The sequence below is a fragment of the Eptatretus burgeri genome, chromosome 9, assembly GCF_056783735.1.
Source record: "Eptatretus burgeri isolate ZD-2024b chromosome 9, Ebu_testis_v1, whole genome shotgun sequence".
Lineage (NCBI taxonomy): Eukaryota > Metazoa > Chordata > Myxini > Myxiniformes > Myxinidae > Eptatretus > Eptatretus burgeri.
In genome coordinates, this window is record NC_140969.1 from 90,057,006 (window position 1) to 90,080,258 (window position 23,253).

Sequence of the window (23,253 nt, forward strand, 5' to 3'; positions counted from 1 at the left end):
TGTGTGTGTGTGTTTGTGGTGCCAGTCTGCTAAGCAATGAATTGTTAAATGCCTTGCTGTACATACGTGCTTATCAATATTCGGATAACTCTGCCCTTACGTGCTCCCCTCATTTCCCTATTGTTTAATAAATATCCCCATTTGTGAAATGTATCAGCTCGTTCATGTCCTTTCCTCCATTGGCTTAGTGTGCTGCGCGTTGGAAAAATAGGAAGGCCGTTGTGCCACCGTAAGGGGACATTTGGACTGACGGATCTCGGTGACCATCCGCTCGGGTCACACACGGTTCGAGTATGCTAGCGGCTCATGCCGCCGAGGGTGTGGAGACTCGGTAAATCACCACGTGGACATCTGGGTATTTTGAAAATAGGCAAATAACCCTGTACCACATGGTAGAAATATTGACGCTTCATGGTCCGATAAGGGACCCGTACTTTTCGGAGTTTTCCGAAGAAGTACGATCTAAATTTCGGGTGATCGGCAGAGTCGACTCGACTGCTCCACCTGGCGGTCGTGCTCGCAGCCGCAACAATATCAATATGTGTGTATATAATCCTTACTGGAATTCATGGATCAGTTTGTGTGTATGTTTGTCACATAACTCCTCCTACAGTTCTGACCCAATTACATCCATATTTGCTACATAGGATCAGCATGATCCCAATTAGTGCATAGGGGTGTTTTTTTTTTTAAATCTTTTGTGAGCGATCTTTGGGGGGGGGGTGGGGGGAGGATGCAAATTCTCTATTATATGTAAATGTGTATTGTGTAGCACCACTCTAGGTGGAGGAGAGTATTACAAGTCCCCACCCTTTACAGTTCAGTATTTCTGTTCCCATGTTTTCCAGTGCATTGATATGTTTTGAATTACACATTTGAATAAGGATAATAACATAACCCCCCTGGCCACTGACTTTAGGAGCAGGTGCTTCTAGTATGTATAATATGCAGATAATCATGATTCATGTGCATGTACAATCACATTCATACATGTGTATTTTTACGGATCAATAATACATACACCATATAATTGGAAATGTTGTTAAAGTAGATGCTGTGGTTAATGGTAATCTTAAAATTAAAAAAGTGTATTGTGTTAAAAGGCACCCACTCTTGCTCGGCACGAAGGAGTGTAAAGTAAAGGAATGTCAGGGTCACCGATAAGGAAAAGTAGTTGGGGACTAATGTCCAAGTGGCTTGACAAGTTACTTTGAGCGATGCTGTGTTTAGACTCAAGTGTCCGAATTGTTATCTCGCATGAAAGAGAAAAGGACTGGGAGAAAGAATTATTATGGGACACATTGAATTAGTCCAAGACAAACTCAACATGGAGTTCGTGCAAGGCACAAATCCCCCTTGGGGAGGGGAGCAAGTTAAATCGCTACAACCTCCATCATGTGATCCTTAGTTCCCCTGTCAAGTTCGGTTGCCATTGGACAAGTAACAACCGAATGTATCGCGGTCAAAGAACAAAGTCAGACAGACAGGCACCAAATTGCGTATTTTAATAAGATTATCCAAGCCTGATTCGACATTCATAGCTTGGCCTGGCCCAATGAAGGCATTTTTTTTTCATTTTACTTCAAATGTAAAACAAAAAACAATGCATTTCTGTTGTTTGAAAGGTGCATTGCTCAGAAAACTATAAGAGGCACGAAAATATATAACCAAGTGGAAACGTAGCTTGAGAACAAAGGTTCAAGGAGTCAGAAGTTGATATTTCAACTGCAAAATGGCATTCAACTGGGACTAACCAAGACATGGTGTGCCAAGCCTTAATATATCCGTTAACGGCATGCTACAGTGGTGGATTTGAGTGGTGAGAAGGAAAGAGACTCTCAAGGCAAGCATTGGGAAAGGGGGCAAGGCTGTGGCGAAATGGAATGATGAGGATGAAAAGGAGAGTTAATGCGGAGGGAGGAAAGGAATTTTGTCTGACTGAGACTGTATTTTTTGCAGAGATTGCATGCAAGACCCACGCTGTCACATTTCATCATCACTCTTCTTTGAGCAAAACATATTTAAACGAGAAGGGCACTCGGTAGAGAGCATACATCTGCCACGTAATGCCTGATCCACGATAACATATCGGGCCCAATACCTTCTTGAAATATCATACTGTACAGTACTATATGGGTTTTGGCCCGATCTCTCAATGGTGAAGAATCACTCTTGTAATTAAATAATCTTCGTATCCAGATATGGATTTGGACCTTCACCAAAATCCAATCAATGCGTCGTTGCCACACCCAAACTATACACCAAGCTATGTCCGAATCTGTCCACAGGTTTTTCAGATATTGTGTTATACTGTATATCATTTTTGGCCCTATCTCTCAATGGTAAAGAATCACTTAAAAAATTTATCATATCCAGGTCCGGATTTGGATCTTCACCAACATCTAACCAGCTAATCCTTGTCACACATCGAACCTGTCTACAAAATTGCATCCGGATCCGTCCACAACTTTTGGAGATATGTTGCACACAAACAAACAGACAAACAAACAAGAAGAAGACGTCGTGCAGAGCACGATACTTGCAAAATCCAGAAAACAATTTTGACCTCAAAAATAATTGGTGGTTGAATGAAATGACCAAATATGAAACTCTTCAAGTCAATCGGATGAAAATTGAGGATTTTAGAAATCTCATCAAAGTTGTTGACCTTTGCCCTATGTTAACCTTTTGGTCGATGTTGACCTTAAAAATAATTGGGGGTTGAATTCAGTGACCTGAAATATAAATCCTCTTCAAATTTCAAGTCAATCAGATGAAAATTGAGGATTTTAAAAATCTCACCTAAGTTGTTGACCTTTGGCCTATGTTGACGTTTTGACCTTTTAACCTCAAAAACAAATAAAGGCTTCTTATTTATAACAAACTCCACCATGTGGTGAAGTTTTCTGAAAATCAGTTTAAAATTGTGACCTGTTGGTGATAGACAGACAGACAGACAGACAGACAGACAGACAGACAGAACAAGAAAAAGACATCGTGCAGAGCACGATACTTGCAAAGTCCACACCCCCTTCCAATGGTTTCCATGGATACATCAAATTGTTCATTTCATTAAGATTAAAATTCACAATCTTCATCAAAGTTCAGCTCAATCGGATGTAAATTGATGAATTTTCAGTTGAAAATTGATGATTTTAGAAGTTTGACTTTTTGACCTCAAAATAGTTGGTTTCCTGATTCAGTGATGCAATGTGCAAATCTTGTTCAAATTTCAAGTCAATCGGATGAAAAATGACTATTTCAGAAGTTTGATCTCAAGATGGCCTTTGATCTTTGACCTCAAAATCAACAGGCTTCTTAGTTGAGACAACCTCTACAACTTGGTAAAGCTTCATGACAATCGGTTTGGAATTGTGACCTGAAGGCGACAGACAGATAGACAGACAAACAGACAGAATAACAAAATTAACTGCAATATACTTGAAAAATCTTTGATTTTGCAAGTAACAAACAGATAAACAGACAGAAAGGGGGTGAAAACATAACCTCCTTCAGCGTCGGTGGTGGAGGTCATTCAGCACTTCAATAAACCGCCGTGCTTGCATTATGATTATTCAAGAAAAAAAAGGGATAAAATGACTTCCAAGAAGCTTACGTACAAATTAACTTACAGTAATGCAAATAATTATGAAAACAGCAAGGAAGAGGGAGTACATCCAAATACAGTTTCCACACTCACCCTGTTTCACCATTGATTGGTGTTTGTGCTGTGGCTGCCACACCGATGTGTTAATGCATTCTGCTTCCTTCCTTTCCAAATTATTTTTTCCTTCCACTTCACTCTCTGACCACCCTCTACCCCTTTACAGAGACTTCCACATCCCAATTTCAGGCTCCCACGGCTGAAGCCCTCTACCTTGTCTACCATGGATTCATACTTCCTGTACTTCTTCCTATCCTGCTTGGTAAGCTGATATGTCAAGCACTTGTACAGCTGCCGGATGCTCCTAACGTACACAAGCCTGCATTTAATTTAATTTTATGCCTCCCTTTGAAGAAAATCATGCATTCCGGTGCTTGGACTTGCACAATCTCATTCCTCCTTTCCCCATCCCCTTCCCTCTTACTCTGCTTTATCCCACCTGCACTGCTCCATCGTCTAACCCTCTCTCATCTCATCGCACTCTGACCTTTTATATCTGGTATACTAACATCTGTGGTCCCAGATGCAACTACCACAAATCTCACCTTCCAGGTCACTTCATCAGCATCACTTGACATCATATGCATCATCATTTATCTCAAAAAAAATATATATATCTATATATATATATATCTATATATATATATATATATATATATATATATATATATATATATATATATATATATATATATATATATATATATATATATATATATACCCAACAACAACAACAACATGCTCACCTTCTCCCGATTCTGCTTCTTCTTCTTCCTCTTAACTTCCTCCTCGTCTTCTTCGTCGATTTTTTTCTACACTTTCATGACCTAATCTGTTGAACTCTCTCAAACATTAATATCAACAACAAAAACGATCTTATAATGCTTCATCTTCCTCTCTCACACATGTGGTACTCTTTACTGTTTCATAATGCACTACTCTTCTGCTATTTTAACAGACTGCTCTCATTTCGACCTCTCCTTCATTCCTTGCCTAAAAAATCCAACTATTACAGCGCTTCTTCTCTCCATTCTCTGAATTCGCCTTCATTGCATCCATCAAGAATTGTGTTAAATCGCATCTCTGACCAAAAACTTTTAAAAACCACAGTTTGCCATGGATGTTCGCTTTCCATCAACCATTTTTGTTTTCCAACTTCAGTGCCAACTCACCCCCCTCACCCCTCACTCTCACTCTCAAAGCAACCATCCCACTCTTCTCCCTCCAAGCCTCCCTCTCACCTCTCTCAAAAATTCCCCCCTCACCTTTCTCCCACCTTTCATCCCTCTCACTCATCCTTCTCAAAGTTGCCCCCCCTCTCATCCACCAAGCTGCCTCCCTCCACTGCCCTCTCACCTCCATCTCTTCACTCCACCTCCTCAAATCCTCAACTGCCTTCTTCCTTGTCTCTTGTCCCCCCTCTCCCCCAGCACCACAGAGCCCTTTCTCCTCCTCATTCGGCCCCCTCCCCTCGCTATTCTGCAATACCCCACACTCTTTCAACAACCCTCCTTACCTCCACCCCCTCGTCCCTTGTCCTACCCTCCCCCTCCCCCTCCACCTCCTGCACCCAAAGCCTCCTCCCCTACCTCTTCATTAAAAGTGTGGACTTCAAATATCCGGGGCCTTTGCTCAAACCTTTCAGATCTTTCCATACAGGTTGCCACTGACAAACCAGACGTTATCTGCCGAACAGAAACTTTCCTCTCCCAAGACGTGTCTGACTCCCAAGTATCTCTCCCTGGCTACTCCCTCTTACGGTATGACAGACCTGAGCCTCGTCCTGGTGGAGGTGTTGCTCTCTTCATCAAAGACTCTATTCCTCACTCTCCATGCACTGCTCTCACTCCCCCACACCCCCAGGAATACCTCTGGCTTCGGCTTCCCCTCCACTCCCACCTCATGTTTATATGTGTACTGTACCGTCCACCGAACAGTGATGACTCCATCTACACCTCACTATCCGAAAACATGGACCATCTTCTATCTTCTCATCCAAACTCTCTCTTCCTCTTATGTGGTGACTTCAATTGTCATCACGCCAGTTGGCTAGGTGTGGGTACCTCTCTCACCTGTCATGGTACCTCAGCAAAAGCTTTCTGTGACTCATTGGGACTGACTCAATCGGTCAACTTCCCGACCCGGATCTCAACCAATGGTACTCCATCTCTTCTGGATCTGATTTTGACAAATTTCCCTGACAATATCTGCTGCTCTTCCTTCGCTCCAATTGGTTCTTCTGACCACGTCCTTGTTAAAGTGGACATCTCTCTGGCTGTTATCAGAGAACCACCTCACCGCCGTCGAGTCTGGCATTTCACTCAAGCCGACTGGCAGGGTCTCCGAGCAGCCATCAAACTTACAAACTGGTCTATCACTACTTTCTCAAACATCAACTCATCCTGGGAATTCTTTCAAAGAAACTTGCTCTCCCTCATGCACAGATTTATCCCCTCTCGTGTTCAGTTGTCCCACCCTTCCTCCCGCCCTTGGTTTACTGAAGCTTGTGGCGAGGCAGTTGTCCTGAAACAACTTGCCTTTGCCTCATGGAAAGCAAACCCAACTGAGGGCAATCTCAGTTCTTTCCACAAAGCTCGGAACAAGTGTGTATCTACCCTCAGGAGAGCCAGAAAACAACATCTTTCTCATCTCAAGTCTGAACTCTCAAACCTCTCTCCCTCCTCAAAATCCTGGTGGCGTTTAATCAAATCTGTTTCTGGTGTATGTTCCCCCTCCATCCCCTCCCTTACCTCAAATGGCCGCACTGCTGATTCCACACGTGATAAAGCTGAATGTCTAAACTCGGTGTTTGCAGCTAAATCTTGTATCCTAAACCCATCACTATCTCTACCCACTTTACTGAGTCGCACCCAACTGTCCCTGGACTCCGTATCCTTTTGTCCTGACAAGGTGGAGAGCTTGCTTTCAAACCTCGAGTCAGATTCTGCAACCGGTCCAGACGGCATCAGCCCACGTGTCCTCAAAGCCTGCTCTTCTGCTCTTGCTCACCCTCTCTCTGTTCTATTCACCCTCTCATTTGCCCAAGGTCATCTGCCATCTGCTTGGAAATCTGCTAACATCACTGCCCTGCATAAAAAAGGTGCAAAAACAGATCCCTGTAACTACAGACCAATCAGCCTTCTCCCAATCATCAGCAAGGTTATGGAATCCATCATCGCTTCAGACATGAAATCCTTCCTCTTCTCCAATGGCTTGATTTCCAATCATCAATTTGGTTTCAGACCAGGTCACTCTACCCTAGATATGCTGCTACTGCTCTCCCATCAATGGATGGAGGTCCTCAATGCCAGACAGGAAATCCGAGCCGTATCCCTGGACATATCACGTGCTTTTGACACAGTCTGGCACCCTGCACTACTCACCAAACTCTCTTCCCATGGTATTCAAGGCCATCTCCACTCATGGCTCGCAGACTTCCTCCCCTGTCGCAGTCAACGTGTGGCCCTAAATGGAGTTCTTTCATCCCCTCTTCCTGTGCAGGCTGGAGTTCCTCAAGGTAGCATTCTGGGCCCTGTTCTTTTTCTGGTTTTCATCAATGATCTCTCGGACTCTCTGGAAAATCCTCTATTTCTCTTTGCCGACGACTCCACCCTCTGCCGTACCATCTGTCATTCCTCAGACCGGCAAGCAGCAGCTTCTTCGCTCACTGCAGATCTGGATAAAATCACAAACTGGTCCAACACGTGGAACATGTCTTTCAATCCAGACAAATCTCACACTCTCACTATGTCTCTTCGAAAGGACCGTTTACAAAACCCCCCCATCCACTTTCTCAACAATCCTCTGGAAGAAGTCTTTTCTTTCAAGCTTCTGGGTCTCACTATCTGCCATGACCTTTCCTGGGAAAGTCACATTTCCAACCTCGCCTCAAAAGCCAGTCGCCGACTGGGAATCCTCTGTCGTGCAAAGTCCTTCCTCGGCCCTCTTGAGCTCCTGACCACTTACAAAGCTTTTGTCCGTAGCCTGATGGAGTACTGCTCTCCCCTCTGGGCTGGTGCTCCTGCCTCCCACCTTTCTCGGCTTCACGCTGTCGAAACCAGGGCATTTAAGATCATCGGCATCTCCCGCAATGAAGCTGAGTCTTTGGGCCTCTCACTCAATCACCGCAGGTTGGTCGGTGGTCTTTCTGTCTTCTACAGACTCCTCTCCAGCCTTGCCCCCCCTGCACTCTCTGAGATTTGTCCCCACCACATTTCCACAGGGCGCTCAAGGTCCGCCAACAACCCCCTTCTGGTAAAACTACCAAAATCACGAATCACTGCCCATCTTCACTCTTTCATTCCTCTTTTTTCCCGCCTTTGGAATAAACTTCCTCACTCTATTCTTTCCCATTCTTCCCTCCAGGCTTTCAAAACAACTGTTCACCACCACCTCTTATCTTCCCCCATCCAAATCCTTGATCTTTTCTACCCCCGATAATCCACCCAAGCCCACTTCCTTCATTTCTCCTGCTTTCCTTCCTGAAAGTCCCTGAAACGTCCATCTTCTCTTCGCCATGTTCCCCGTCCCATCCCCATCCCTCTCCCTTCCACAGTTCACCTAATGTGTCTGTTCCCCACTGTTTTGTCCCTTCCACTCCCGCCCTCTTGTCTCGTGCCTCCTTGCTGTGATTTATGTGTTAGCTCTCATACGAGCCTCGACCAAGGTATACAAAAAAAAAAAAAATATGCCTTTGCAAAATCTTACTCTCAACTGATGTACCAGACTCCATTATTTATCTTCATGGATACACTCTCTACCACCTTGCCTGGGAAGTTAGACGTGCTGGATGTACAGTACTTGGCAAGTTATTCCTGATCATGGGACTTCCCAAAAGTCCCACCTTTCTTTCTTTCTCTTAATACCCTGGAATATATCCGACTGTACTTCCCCTCCACAAGGACCTCGTGTCAATGTATGTGCTGTATTTGTCCCCTATGTGGCAATAACAATGGCTCATCGAGGAGCTTCAGTCGCGACAATCTGTATATGTACGAGCATGCATTGCGGTACTTGGTTAAGCTCGACTCCACCAATCGAAAACGTCGAAGAAAGCGTAGACTTAGCCTCGGGGGATGTTTCGTTTGTGGTCCATGAACTCCCTCAAGTCTGTATTTCAGCTCCGGCATGTAACCATTTTTAAAAATCTGATTTGCAACTAATTTCCGGCCACTCGCCAAAGCATGGGATTTTAAAAGAATCAACATAAAGCTATGCCAACATAATTTGAGGTCTACACTTTCCTACATTGTAAATGGCATGATCTCATATTTTTGGACTCGTACACCCACTCCCTACGGGAGCGGCAGGAAAAGTTTGTTGTTATCCTCACTGAGATATACAGATTACAGTATATCTAATCTCAGACCCTTCAGTTTATTGTTAAACAGCAGTAGCGACTGTTTAAAAGGAAAATCAAACGTGTTTGCGGTTTATAATATTGTTTTTACTTCTGGTAGGAGTGCCCCATGAAACGCCACAATAAGTTATTTTGCAGGTTAACATGGCATTTGTCCAAGGAGGAAAACCCCATTGGGGAGAGGGGGATATTATTAGTACTAATATTGTTTTGTAATAACATTATGCTATTATCATTAATGTTATTACTTTTGTTATTAAATGCAGCCTTGGGGAAAAAATGCTACAATTATCGATGTTAACACGGATATACATCTTAACATGAATTTTGCCCAAGGTGAAAAACTCCCTTAGGGAAAGGAGTGGGGTGGGGGGGGGAATGAAGTCACCACAACCTCCATCATGTGACACTTAGACCTCCTGTCAAGTTTGGTTGAGATTGGATAAGTGATGACCGAGTGTATCGTGATCAGACAGACAGACAGAGACCAAATTGCGCATTTTAGTATGATTACGTGACCGGTTAAACAAGCTTCTTCCTGCTGACGCACTTCTTTCTGTTCCTCTTCTTCTCAGGGGTCTTTGGGTATTGGATACATGGAGTGTGATGACAAGTTGGTTATGTGAATTTTGGGGGCAAACAGGTGCTAATAGCTGTTCCATTGAAGAACATTGGGAAACAGTCAGTGGCTGAGGCTATTGAGGATACGTATAGTGTCCTTTGAGTTCCAGGTGAAATTGTGTGTGACATGGGTACCCAACAGATGTCATTGTGCATTACAAAAGTGTCCCAGCTGTTGGATATATGTCAACTCGTGACCACGTCTTACCACCCCCCGTAAAATGGGATAACGGATAAGTTTAATGGGACTCTCAGAGTTATGCTGAGAAGACTGTGTATAAGGAGCAACTGCAGCATTGGCGTTGATACCTCGGTGCGTTACAAGGGCAAGATCCAATAAATAAATAATCACAAGTTGGTTACGGTGAACATGGAGTTGCTTGAAAACTTTTGTTCGGTAATCTCCTTTCATCTGAATTTTTGAAAAAGGTATCAGTACACAGAGAACAACGGCATAAACGTTTTCTCTTTGCAGCTGTTACAATTGTTCAGCAACAACCAATGACGGTGGGTATGAGTGGAGAAAGGTAGCAGTCAATATACCGCATCTCCGGAGAAGCATAACGGAGGATCAATACAAATTCGGGGCTCCATCGCTGCCATGATTGTCAGTGATGTGCACAAAATTGATGGCTCCTTGACTTTTGAAAAGTCCAGAAAGATTCTCATCCATAATGCCATTCCCTTCAAAATATGACACATCGGGGAGGGATTCATCTACCAGCAAGACAATGATCCTAAACACACAACAGATGGAGAATGGCAGAATAATTACACACAGCCATGGTCTTACCTGTACAAAATGTGTATATGAACATCATGGAGGCTGGAGTGCTCAACACCAGTGCATTCTACATCTTTTACAAGTGATGTAGTGGCAACTTTACTCTGGTCCCAAAGTAAAGTGTGCATATAAACTGCTAAACTTCATTTTAATGTGCACAAACGAGTACAGCTGAGAGCCAATAAGAATGTATGGAAGAACTTCTTTATGCTGAGAATTATAAACTTGTCCAAGATAGTTTCCCAGTAGCTGTAGTAGAAATAGATAGTGTGCTGCAATTTGAAAAACAAAAAAGACGACCTGAGGTTGCAAACTGCAGAGTTCAAGTTCTAGCATAGAGAGTCTCTCCTCTTGAACGTGCACTCTTTGGGGGAAATGTATCAATCTGCCAAGATATGGAAATTGTGGAATGAGCACACCTGTGTCCCAAGAGGATACCTTAAATAAGCAGTAAATAATATATGGTCCACAGCACTACGTTTATCCATTTGCAGCAAAACACAGCCCATGGAGGCATTGTGCGTACACATGCAGACAGAAATGGCAGTTTTTCACCCCGCACCCTACTCTGATATACATTGTGCATCTCCCTCACTAATTCTATCTCCTCCCAACCAACCTTCCATTTTTGTTATCCTATCCTATTTACCTCGCCTCTCCAACTCCACATTCATTTTTTTCGATTTCAATCTCCATACGTTTTTGCTGACTTAATGTGTGTCCTCTGCTGCGCTCGAGACAATTGGGGTCAGCCGATAACAGGCAGGTAATGTCCCAGATCAGCGGAAATTCGCCCGGGCCAGATTATGTTCACCGCACGACTTGCACGTTTCGTCGTAACGTGAGTAGGAAAGTGAGTCGGCATAAATACACAACCTCAGAAAACCACATGAACATCGTTTCAAGTTTAACAAAAGCTCAATTTTTTTTTGAAGGTATCTGTATTGCTAATGTGCCAAGTCTGCACTTCTACAACCATCCCAGTCGAGCCATGCAAATGGCTTCAGGTGAGAGCTGCGTGCAGAGTTAACTTGCCAGGAGGTTTTTGTTGCCCGAGGTCACAGCAAGCCACAATAAGATTGGTAATAATTATGGAATGAGGCTGTTTTCCAAGAAATGTATGTATTAGCATTAAAAAAGACAACATTCCGATTGCATTTTGGGCAGAGATGAATTAAGTGGGGGAGGAGGTGGAGGGGACAAGTGATGTTGAGTGAATGTAAAAGGGTTCACAATATTAAAAAAAAAATTCTTTCGAGATCAGGATCGATTAATTCCAAGACAAATCAGCATTCCAGCGCAGGCCTAATAATTGAATGTTCCGGAAGGGATATAAAAATGGCTGCTTGATGGCATCAGAAGGGGAAGAGGGAGGAGTATTGGAAGGGAATATTTTTGTGCATAGTTGTCGTGGATCTGTCTGTCTGTCCGTCGGTCATGCTAGCTCCTCCTAAACGGTTGTACAGAAATTCACTAAATCTGGTCGTTATGTTAACCACATGACAAGAAGGTACGAGAGCAATATCATATTTGGCCCCGCCCCCTGAGGCGGGGTCAAAAGGTCAAGTCCCCAAAAAATGCAATTACGGGTACATTTTAAACATTTTAAAATAAAACTTTGTATATATATATGCAATCAACATTGGGGGACGCATTCAACATGTAACGTTTTTTGGATTTGACCCTCGGTTCTTTCCCCAAGGGGTGTGGACTTAGGGTCACAGGAGTCAAAAAGGGAAAACAAAAGTTTAACTCAAAATTTGATGTTGGGTCATTCCCAGTGGAACTTGTTGCCATCTTTTAACTTTGTTTTTGGTGGGAGGAGTGGGGATTTTCAATGGAAAGCCATTGACTTCGCTATAGTTTTATTTAAATCTCAATCTTCACCCCTACATGAAATGATTACAAATTACTTTTTGTTCACTTTTCACCCTCGCAGCTCGAACTTAATATGTATTGGAAATGTTTCCCAATGTGTACATGATGTGTGATATCTGGGGATATCTCCAGGGCCAAATGGCCATGTATCTGAATTTCTTGTTTTTTTTGGGTCAAAACTTGGGTCAAAACTAAGTAAGATCCAGGCTTGCAATGACATATTGGATGCTGCTATCTTGTCTGTACCTGTTTGTGGTGAGGATGTTGAGATCGTGGAGAGATTCACTTACCTTGGCAGTGATATTCATGTCTCTGCTGCCTGTAAGTCAGAGGTCGATAGACGTCTGGGTTGGACATGGGGAGTCATGGATTCACTGGATAATGGGGTGTGGCGCTGCTGGTACCTGTGCGGGAGGACAAAAGTCTGAGTCTTCAGGTCCTTGGTGCTTCCAGTCTTGCTCTATGGATGTGAAACTTGGACTCTGACCAGGGATCTGAGATGGAGACTTAATTCCTTTGGTACCAGGTCTCTTCAGAGAATTTTTGAAAAGTTTTTTTTTTGAAAATTTATCCCCATCTTCTTGGCTATCGCTGTTCAGACTTTGTGTCCAACGAGCGGTTGCTGAGAGACTCAAATGAGATTTGTTACCTGCATAGTCCATGGGCATCAGCTGCGGCTGTATGGACATGTGGCTCGTTTTCCTGATGCTGATCCTGCTCACTAGATTCTTTCAGCGAGGGAGCTCATGAGTGGAGGTGGCCAATGGCCTGACCACATGCCTTTGTGGTTGCAGCAGGTTGATCAGCATCTCAAGGAGATGGGGATGGGCCAAGCATCTGCCTGGAGGATGGCCAGACGGAGGCCCCTGGAGTAGCAACGTGCTGCTCCGGCGCATGGTCCTGCACTTGACCTGACCTGACCTGACCTGACCTGTTTTTTTCTGACAATGTCTGAGATGTATCTTGGAGCTGGCTGGGACTTTCGGAATTAAACTTGAATCAATAATGGAATTACAAAGTTTGCAGGGTTGACACAATTTTTTTCACCTTGACGTAATTTTAGGTCATGACCTAATTATAGATAATTCAACATTTTTCACCAAAACTCTATGAAGCCTGATTGGAATAAAATCATCTACTCTAGAGCAAGGTGCATTTACACTTAATTAACATCATACCGCTCTGGGTTAAAGTTCAAGACCAAGTGGCGGTCTGAAAAAAACCAAAAAATTTTTTGTCATCGCTCAATTTTGCCAATGCAGAATCTCAAAGCCCGCTTTGCCTTCCAAGATGTTCTTGCAACATAATAGTGTACCTGCACTGAAGTTGTACACCTGATATTTGATTAGTGTCCTTGACCTACTTTTCTGGACAGTGACCCAATTAACAAATAACACATTTTCGATCATAACTTGAATAATTTTCCTCTGATTTTATTGGTGTTGAGTTTTATAGAGAGAACGTAGAAGGGGACACATTTTCTTAGTCTACACTCTTTCCCTAAATGTTGAAGGTCAAGGTCATTTGGCAGTCCGAAAAGACCTTCGCCATCATTGACAGTCTGAAAAGGACATGGTCAACATGGCCCCCATCCCAAGTTTGTTTATATTGTATAGATTGCCCTTCATCAAGCATGCTATTATTGCCTTGCATTCCAATTATTTGGGATTGATCCCAAAACATTCATGATCAGTTTCTGAACTCACATTTTGAATACAAGTTTTACCTTGAACTTGGTACTAATTTGGCTTCTCACCTTTGCTTGTCCGATAACAGCCTGCTGCTACTGAAAGCAAGGAGGGATCCTCATACCAGAATGCAATTGCAATGTTCCACTGGTGGGTGTACGTAAGCTTTATGGTTTCTTGCTTGCTCTTTGCTTTTTGCTTTGATTCTCCTTAGCAGCCCTTAGCAGCTGCTGACTCTTGCCTGTGCCAAAGAGTGTTCGGTGGTGGCCATCTGGCACCTTTCTTGCCTTGGACTGGCCTTCATAGCAAGCCATGACATTGTCTAGTGACAATAACGTATGGAGAGTGCATTTGCCATGACTTTACAGCCCCTTGTGTACTGTTGTCGATTGGTCAGATCAGGTGACCTTGGCAGATAATCATGCATTTGGTGACTTGATGTCTGCACGTCGTTAAGGCCTGAGAGCATATTCTCGAAAGCGCTCTTGTTGAAGGTGCTTGGATGGAAGGCTTTGTTCCCTGTCAGAAAGCTTTACCAAGATATTTAATACAACTGGAAATAGTCCAAATACCACAATAACCCTGTGAAATGTTTTCCATATTGTAGGTGGCTCATGCCATCAGAAGACAGTCAGCAGGCATACTTTTGATATTTAATTGTATTATGAGTCATATCTGTTGTGGAACTGATGCCATTGAGGTGCATCTAGTGAAATGAGTCATACGTTTGAAGGGGAACAAACCAACCTGCTCGGTGTAGGTGCTTATGATGATAAATACTGCAGCAAGGTTATGTATATGTCCATGAGGAACAAATCGATACCAAATCCCACGACACACAGATGTGAACAATCTATGTGGAAGAGCTAAATGACAAATAATGGATGACTTATATATGGATAATGGTGGGGGAAGAACAGTAAACAGGCAGATGGACTGATGAAAATAATCTAAAAAATATGAAACAATTATAGATAAAGGACTCTGGTTGAGAATGGATCTTTCTTATCCCTCTCTGCATTTAAATCAATTCTCAAAATCCAATCCTGAACTCTGTCTGTCTGTCTGTCTGTCTGTCTGTCTGTCTGTCTGTCTGTCTGTCTGTCTGTCTGTCTGTCTGTCTGTCTGTCTGTCTGTCTGTCTGTCTGTCTGTCTGTCTGTCTGTCTGTCTGTCTGTCTGTCTGTCTGTCTGTCTGTCTGTCTGTCTGTCTGTCTGTCTGTCTCTCTGTCTGTCTGTCTCTCTGTCTCTCTCTCTCTCTCTCTCTCTCTCTGTCTCTCTGTCTCTCTCTCTCTCTGTCTCTCTCTCTCTCCTCTGTCTCTCTGTCTGTCTGTCTCTCTCTCTCTCTCTCTCTCTCTCTCTCTCTCTCTCTCTCTCTCTCTCTCTCTCTCTCTCTCTCTCTCTCTCTCTCTCTCTCTTTGCTCTCTCTCTCTCTCTCTCTCTCTCTCTCTCTCTCTCTCTCTCTCTCTCTCTCTCTCTCTCTCTCTCTCTCTCTCTCTCTCTCTCTCTCTCTCTCTCTCTCTCTCTCTCTCTCTCTCTCTCTCTCTCTCTCTCTCTCTCTCTCTCTCTCTCTCTCTCTCTCTCTCTCTCTCTCTCTCTCTCTCTCTCTCTCTCTCTCTCTCTCTCTCTCTCTCTCTCTCTCTCTCTCTCTCTCTCTCTCTCTCTCTCTCTCTCTCTCTCTCTCTCTCTCTCTCTCTCTCTCTCTCTCTCTCTCTCTCTCTCTCTCTCTCTCTCTCTCTCTCTCTCTCTCTCTCTCTCTCTCTCTCTCTCTCTCTCTCTCTCTCTCTCTCTCTCTCTCTCTCTCTCTCTCTCTCTCTCTCTCTCTCTCTCTCTTTGCTCTCTCTCTCTCTCTCTCTCTCTCTCTCTCTCTCTCTCTCTCTCTCTCTCTCTCTCTCTCTCTCTCTCTTTGCTCTCTCTCTCTCTCTTTTGCTCTCTCTTTTTCTCTCTTTTTCTCTTTCTCTCTCTCTCTCTCTCTCTCTCTCTCTCTCTCTCTCTCTCTCTCTCTCTCTCTCTCTCTCTTTGCTCTCTCTCTCTCTCTCTCTCTCTCTCTCTCTCTCTCTCTCTCTCTCTCTCTCTCTCTCTCTCTCTCTCTCTCTCTCTCTCTCTCTCTCTCTCTCTCTCTCTTTGCTCTCTCTCTCTCTTTTGCTCTCTCTCTCTCTCTCTCTCTCTCTCTCTCTCTCTCTCTCTCTTTCTCTCGCTCTCTTTCGCTCGCTCTCTTTCGCTCGCTCTCTTTCGCTCGCTCTCTTTCGCTCGCTCTCTTTCGCTCGCTCTCTCTCTCTCTCTCTCTTTCGCTCTCTCTCTCTTTTGCTCTCTCTTTCGCTCTCTCTCTCTCTCTCTCTTTCGCTCTCTCTCTCTCTCTCTCTCTTTCGCTCTCTCTCTCTCTCTCTCTCTCTCTCTCTTTTGCTCTCTCTCTCTTTTGCTCTCTCTCTCTCTCTTTGCTCTCTCTCTCTCTTTTTCTCTCTCTCTCTCTCTCTTTTTCTCTCTCTCTCTCTCTCTCTCTTTTGCTCTCTCTCTCTCTCTCTCTCTCTCTCTCTCTCTCTCTCTCTCTCGCTCTTTTGCTCTCTCTCTCTTTTGCTCTCGCTCTCTCTCTCTCTCTTTTGCTCTCTCTCTCTTTTGCTCTCTCTCTCTTTTGCTCTCTCTCTCTCTCTCTTTTGCTCTCTCTCTCTCTCTCTTTTGCTCTCTCTTGCTCTCTCTCACTCTTGCTCTCTCTCACTCTTGCTCTCACTCACTCTTGCTCTCTCTCACTATTGCTCTCTCTCTCTCTCACTCTCTCACTCTCTCACTCTCTCACTCTTGCTCTCTCTCACTCTTGCTCTCTCTCACTCTTACTCTCTCTCACTCTTGCTCTCTCTCTCTCACTCTTGCTCTGCCTCTCACTCTTGCTCTCTCTCTCTCTCTCTCTCTGTCTCACTCCCGGTCTCTCTCTCTCTCTCTCGCTCTCTCTCTTTTGCTCTCGCTCTCTCTCTCTTGCTCTCTCTCTCTCTCTTTTGCTCTCACTCTCTCTGTCTCTCTCTGTCTGTCTCTGTTTCTCTTTCTGTCTGTCTCTGTCTCTGTCTCTGTCTCTGTCTCTGTCTCTGTCTCTGTCTCTGTCTCTCTCTCTCTCTCTCTCTCTCTCTCTCTCTCTGTCTCTGTCTCTGTCTCTGTCTCTGTCTCTGTCTCTGTCTCTGTCTCTCTCTCTCTCTCTGTCTCTGTCTCTGTCTCTGTCTCTGTCTCTCTCTCTCTCTCTCTCTTGTCATTCCCCCTTCTGTCCACTGCTCCCCAACCTTGCTTCCGAAACAATCCCCTCTACCACCTTCATCGCCAACATTCCTATGTTACTGTACTCTGTAAAATAGAGAATCACACCAAATTGAGGAAACCATTAATGGTGGTTGAGGGAGTGCAGTTTGCGGTTGGTGATGTGTTGGACGAAGGACATGGCAATGAAACATGAAAAATTATTCACATCAGTCTTGATCTTCCTGAAGATGAGTTTCATTTGTTGCCTTGCAATGAATGTTTTTCTTCAGTCGGGCTAATCCTGCTTCACCTGCTTCACCTGCTTTACCGGCACACTTTTTTTGTGAACGATGAATCGCACTCGAGCAATTGGCTCTCAAATTGCTTCAAATTCCTCACACGCTGTCTTGCAGTATGGCTCAAGGAAGAACATAATTGCATAATTTATTTGCCTGTACATTATTCATGACTCACGAAAGAGCTTCATACGCCGTCGCCTGAGAATGAAAACACTGAAAAGCATCACAAAAGTACGAAGCACTTAGACGCATGTCAACCAGGAATATAATCCACACCAGCCTGGGAATTATGAAGTGCTGAAAAAATATATAGATAGGATGAGATAAGTTAGTGGAGAGCTCAGGAGTTGGCAGTTGATTCGAGTAAGGTGATGATGAACTGACATTTTACATGACTGGAGAGAGGAACACATTTATGCAGAAGTAGGAAGATGGCTCCACAGAAAGGATAAAAGAAGGAGCGGAGATGAGCTGTCCATCTGGATTTAGTTTGCCAAGCGAGGAGTTGCTTGTGCACGATAAATGTTTGACGGAACAGGGCTGAAGAAGGATGAGTGATCGAAAGAGCTGGTGGTGCATGACCAGAATCCATAAATCTATCCAAATAGCATACTCCGAGAACAGAGTGTCAGTGTTACTGAAGCAGTTTCTCGGCAAGAAATACAGAGGGTGGCTTGTTTTGACTTTTCAGAAAACCAGAATATGTAGAGTAGGTAAAAAAGATGAGGAGACATTTAACTTGTAGAGTGTGAGAGTGTGAGAGAGAGACAGAGACAGAGACAGACACAGAGACAGAGACAGAGAGGCCAGTGCGAGGCCAGTGCTGTGCCCATCGTCCTTATTGAACATGTCAATCATCCTATGCGCCTTAGTCTCCACTGCCATTGGAAGTGCTCTGTGCTCAGCAGGACCTTTAAAGCTATTAAAGTGGAGAACCATTTTCCAGCGAGCAGAAGCCAGTGGTAAAAATACCACAATATAAAAAGGGAAGCCATTTATAATTGTGCTGGTTGAAAGAGCTCAAAAATGGAAGGTTCGTAACAGGAAAGAAAAAAAAAATTTGGGAGTGATCGAGGCAGCGGCCTTTGCCTATACACTGCCTGGGTTAAAAAAATTTTTTTTTCGTTTAATTGAAAAAATTATAATTCTCCCGGAGGTTTGGATTAATTTGAAGCAGCTTAATTAATTAAGGCGGGGAGAGCTGCTTCAGTCACTGACACTCAACCATGAACAGGTTAGTACAGGTTTTACATGATACCAATAGCAAGTCACAGATCTGATCTGACCTGACCTGACAATCAGGGTTGGATGCCACCATATTGGCGGGGCTACTTTGCACCATCTATTAGTGCGGCACAACACAGGGCTCCCGTCCTCAAGTGATCCACCAACTCCCAGCTTCCGAGTAGGTGGATTAGAGGTGTAAGCCACTATGCCCAGCACACACCACCACCTTAGTCTTTAAAGATCCCGAAAATCCTCAAAGACCTGAAGACCCCAAATACCCATAAGACCTTTTACAACCTCAAATACCCTTTAATACCTCCAATACCCTGAAGACCCTTAAGACACAGAAGACCCTCCAAGACCTCAAAGACCCTTTGTATCCAAAAGACCCTTCAGACTATTGAAGACCCTTTTGACCCTTTCGACTCCTAAAGGCGCTGTCACACCTTGACGATTTAGCCAGCGTATGTCGACTTATGAAAAATTTGTGTAAAACGCTGGCACACGTCAAATGCGTTATGGGTAAGTTTTGTATACGTTAAGAGCACGCTGAAAAACACTGCCATACGTCGTAGTACGCTGGCTTTCATCGTTGTACTTTGCGGTTGTCCTCAAATTTTAGCATGCTTGAAATTTTACGACGTATGACTCGCACGTTCCGCTACGCTGGCCATAAGTGTAGGCACATTAGGTGATTGTTGACACGTGTTACTTGTAAGTTACTCATAAGTCGAAACACGTCGAGGTAATGATTAGCGTACCCGAAACTTATTTATAACCTATGAGTAACGTGTTGTAGGCACGTTACACGATCGTTGACAAACGTCGAGGCACGTTACACGATCGTTGACACACGTCGAGGAACGTTACACGATCGTTGACACACGTCGAGGTACGTTACTTGTAAGTTACTCATAAGTCGAAACACGTCGATGTAATGCTTAGCGTACCCAAAACATATTTCTAACCTATGAGTAACGTGCTTTGAACCTATGTGTAACGTACCTCCAATGCATATTGACGTATGTCGACGTATTTGATTGACGTCTTCCGGACGACCACAGAACTTGCTGAACGTGTTTTTAATTTACAGCTACTGTATAATGGCGTGTTGGCAGCGTTTAAATAAAAAACAACAACAATAACTTCCGATATTTCGTCACGTGCCGTTATGCCACGTCCGATTTCCTCTTCAGTTTGCTCATGTCTTATTCTTAGTTCCTCCTCTGTGAATATTTTCTGTTTGAGGATATTGTCTCGTCGACGTCGAAACTTAAAAGCAAATGTCCGAATATATTTTAAAATTCGTGATAGACTAAAAAAAAATATATAAAAAACAACAACTTCAGATATTTCGTCACGTGCCTTCACGGAGCCAAGGAGAAAAAAGAAAATGTGCCTTGACGGAGAAAATAAGTTTCGGGTATGCTAAACATTACCTCGACGTGTTTCGACTTATGAGTAACTTTCAATGAACTTGTGTCGACGTGCGTCAACGATAGCATACCGTGCCTACAACTTATTCCCAGCGTAGCGGAACGTGTGAGCCATACGGCGAGTACGTCGTAAAATTTTCAGCATGCTTGAAATTTCACGACGTTCGAGACGTACCACGAAATATGACAGCGTACTTCATCGTTTTTCAGCGTGCTCTTAACGTATACACAACTTACCCATACCGTATTCGACGTGTGCCAGCGTTTGACACATTTTTCATAGGTCGGCATACGCTGGCTAAATCGTCAAGGTGTGACTGCGTGGTTGACACTTCCAATTCTCAGGCGGTTATGATTTAAATCGGCGAGCGGCAGGTTTTTAACAGAGAACGCCACGAGTTCGTCGGCGAAACGTGCAGCGCGCTATGCCCAAGTTAAACTATCGTTGGGCATAGGTTGTGAACGTCGACAACAGGCTAAGCATTCGTTGGTATAAGTTATCTAGAAGACAACGAAACATTCTATGCCCATTACTAATATGTTATGCATATGACCAACACGTTATGAATACGACCAAAACTTAAAAAAAAAACATCAAAATTTCAGCGTACGCCAACGTTTTATATACATTTTTATACGTTGCCATTGCTGGCTAAATCGTCAACATTGTCAAAATGTGACAGTGCCTTAAGACCCTCAAGACCCCTTACACCCTTCAGACAGCTTGGACCCTTGACGATTTAGAGCTTCAAACCACTTGGACCTTTTTCAACCCTTTTTTACAAGCTGGAGAGTTTAGACCCTTTCAACAGGTTAGACATTAGCTAAAATTGGAATGTACCCTTTTGACCATCTAGAACCTTTGAAGCGCACACCACACAAACATCTATAATGTTCTTACAAAACACAGACTATGCATTTTTCAACAAGTAATGTGCAAACTCGAGCCATCCAGAGGGTGGGGAATCTGCTATCTTTAATAATTGATTAATCGGGAGATCGCTGTGAAAATTGTTGAGATATTTTTTACTTATTTTTTTCGAAGTTATTATACAACCTGTGAAAATTCCTTTGTGTGAGAAGGGAGGGGAAGGGTGGAGGTGGGTGTCTGGAAGGGGGTGGGAAGGGTTGGGGTGGGATGAGGGAGGTGAGGGTTGGAGGAGGAAGGGGAAGGGGTGGGGTGGGAGTCTGGATGGAGGGGCGTGGGGTGGGAGTAGGCAGGGGAAGGGGTGGGGTGGGTGGCCAGAGAAAGGGGGGTTGTGGTGGGAGGGGAAGCAAGGGAAATGGGTGGGAGTGGGGTATAATGAGGGAGGGGAAGGGGTTGAAGGATGGAAGGGAATGTTTGGGAGGAGGTACTGGCATTGCTGGGCAATGCTGGTACCTCTGCTAGTTACTAATATTAAGGCCAATAAGCTCTAGTGACTGGGTCGTTTTAAGGAGCTTGCCATGGAAGATTAATTGCAGGATGGTAGGGGAGTGCGGTTGATGTATGATCATTGTCATATAATAAAAATAATTACAACACAAACATTACTTAGTCACCACATTAGTTTTCACAAATACATCTACTGTTCACCATCCTCTTTTAGCTGAATGGACAGCATCAAGTATGGCCTTTCTGATCTTCCTGGAATTGCAACATGTGCAAAACGACTATTTTCCATTGCAAACAGGTCGCGAAGCATCACATCCGCGGACATGTGAAACGTGTTACGACGTGTGACCGACATGCCGGAGTGGGCCAAACACTAAAAGCTTTAACAAATGAACAAGACACTCCGGTTTCAACTTTAACAATCTACCAAGATTGATGCGTTATGGGCTTTGGCAGCTGCTCTCCTGTGCACAAACCTTTCATCGGTGAGAGAAGAACTCTCAGATTTAAAAAAAAAATAGAAAAGAGACAAAACCATCATTCTTCTGGCTTGTAGAATCTGTGACTTCTTAACAAAACACACCGATGACTTCGCACATCTTCCTTCAACATCCCACTTCGATGATCTCAATTCTGTTGAACATCTTTGGCTTGTTATTGAATGATGCTTTTGAGCCCATCAAGAGCTGTTCTCCTTTCTGCAGTAACCTTACCTAATGCTTGCGGATAAATGGTTGGAAACGACACCTGTTGTCTCAGGAGGTCTAAGGGTGCGGTAGGGCAAGGTTGTGGAAAGGTGAGAGCTGTGGGGTTTGACGGAGCAGCAAGTGTACTGTATTGACATTTTATTTGTAGTTTCCCCAATATTTTCCGTTTGTCTTTGTTTGTTTGTTTATTCAACTCTTTTTTTTTTTTGTTTTCAATAATCGTTCACTTTGGTAATTTGGGAAGCCCAATAACAAGTTGTCATGGCCCCTGTACAACGTACCATTGTTTCGAGGTAGAGGATGCTGTATCGTTGAGAATGTGTCGGAGCCGCTCATGACAAGTCGTTACCATTTCCATGGAGACGATGAATCTTGGATAGGTTTCTACTTATTCACAAGGCGTGGGAATTTCAACGGTTGCTGCTATAGAAATCAAAGCACACCAGTGAGGGTGGTTCAACAAGGCTTTACCTCACTCAACCACCATGCCATGGAGGATATGCCATATTCGTTTCTTCAGTATGGAATGCAGGAATGTTTCCTGGATTTAAAATGATTTGTGATGGAGTTTCATAGTGATGCTCCTGTCTTTGTCTGATCAACTGTTCTTGTCCCTCCAACATCTGTTTTTTTTCACAGAAACCCCATGAGAATATCGTGGGCGAGTACTTGACATCACTGTTAGGACCATGATCCTGCACAGAGTGTGCTCAGTATGAGTGAGTTGGATTCCAACCTGGGTGAGCTTGACCTTGGGTTAAGATTTGTGGACTATGTTTTGCCTGGGAGAAGGTTGACTGAGCATGGATGCGATTCGGGCTGCAAACTGGGCAATGATAATGATATGGGACCGTCTCAAATGGTGGTTGCCTTGATCCTGGCTCAGTGCAGTTTTGTTAGATTTGTGAGAAAATGTACTGAGGGATCCTGGAGAATGTATATTGAAGAGCAGACACGAGTTGGGAGGTGACGTTGTGGAGGGTTTAGAGCAGTGGGAA

At 43.8% G+C, this 23,253-nt stretch overlaps 1 long non-coding RNA gene across 1 annotated transcript in view; it reads left to right on the plus strand.

Moving 5' to 3' along the window:
* Window positions 1-721: 721 nt before the first annotated feature.
* LOC147020592 (uncharacterized) overlaps window positions 722-23,253 on the plus strand; it is a 35,629-nt gene continuing 13,097 nt past the window's right edge. The window contains exons 1-3 of the long non-coding RNA XR_015061887.1: window positions 722-3,926; window positions 14,083-14,150; window positions 22,895-22,995. This is a non-coding gene — a long non-coding RNA (uncharacterized LOC147020592). The remainder of the gene's footprint in view (window positions 3,927-14,082; window positions 14,151-22,894; window positions 22,996-23,253) is intronic.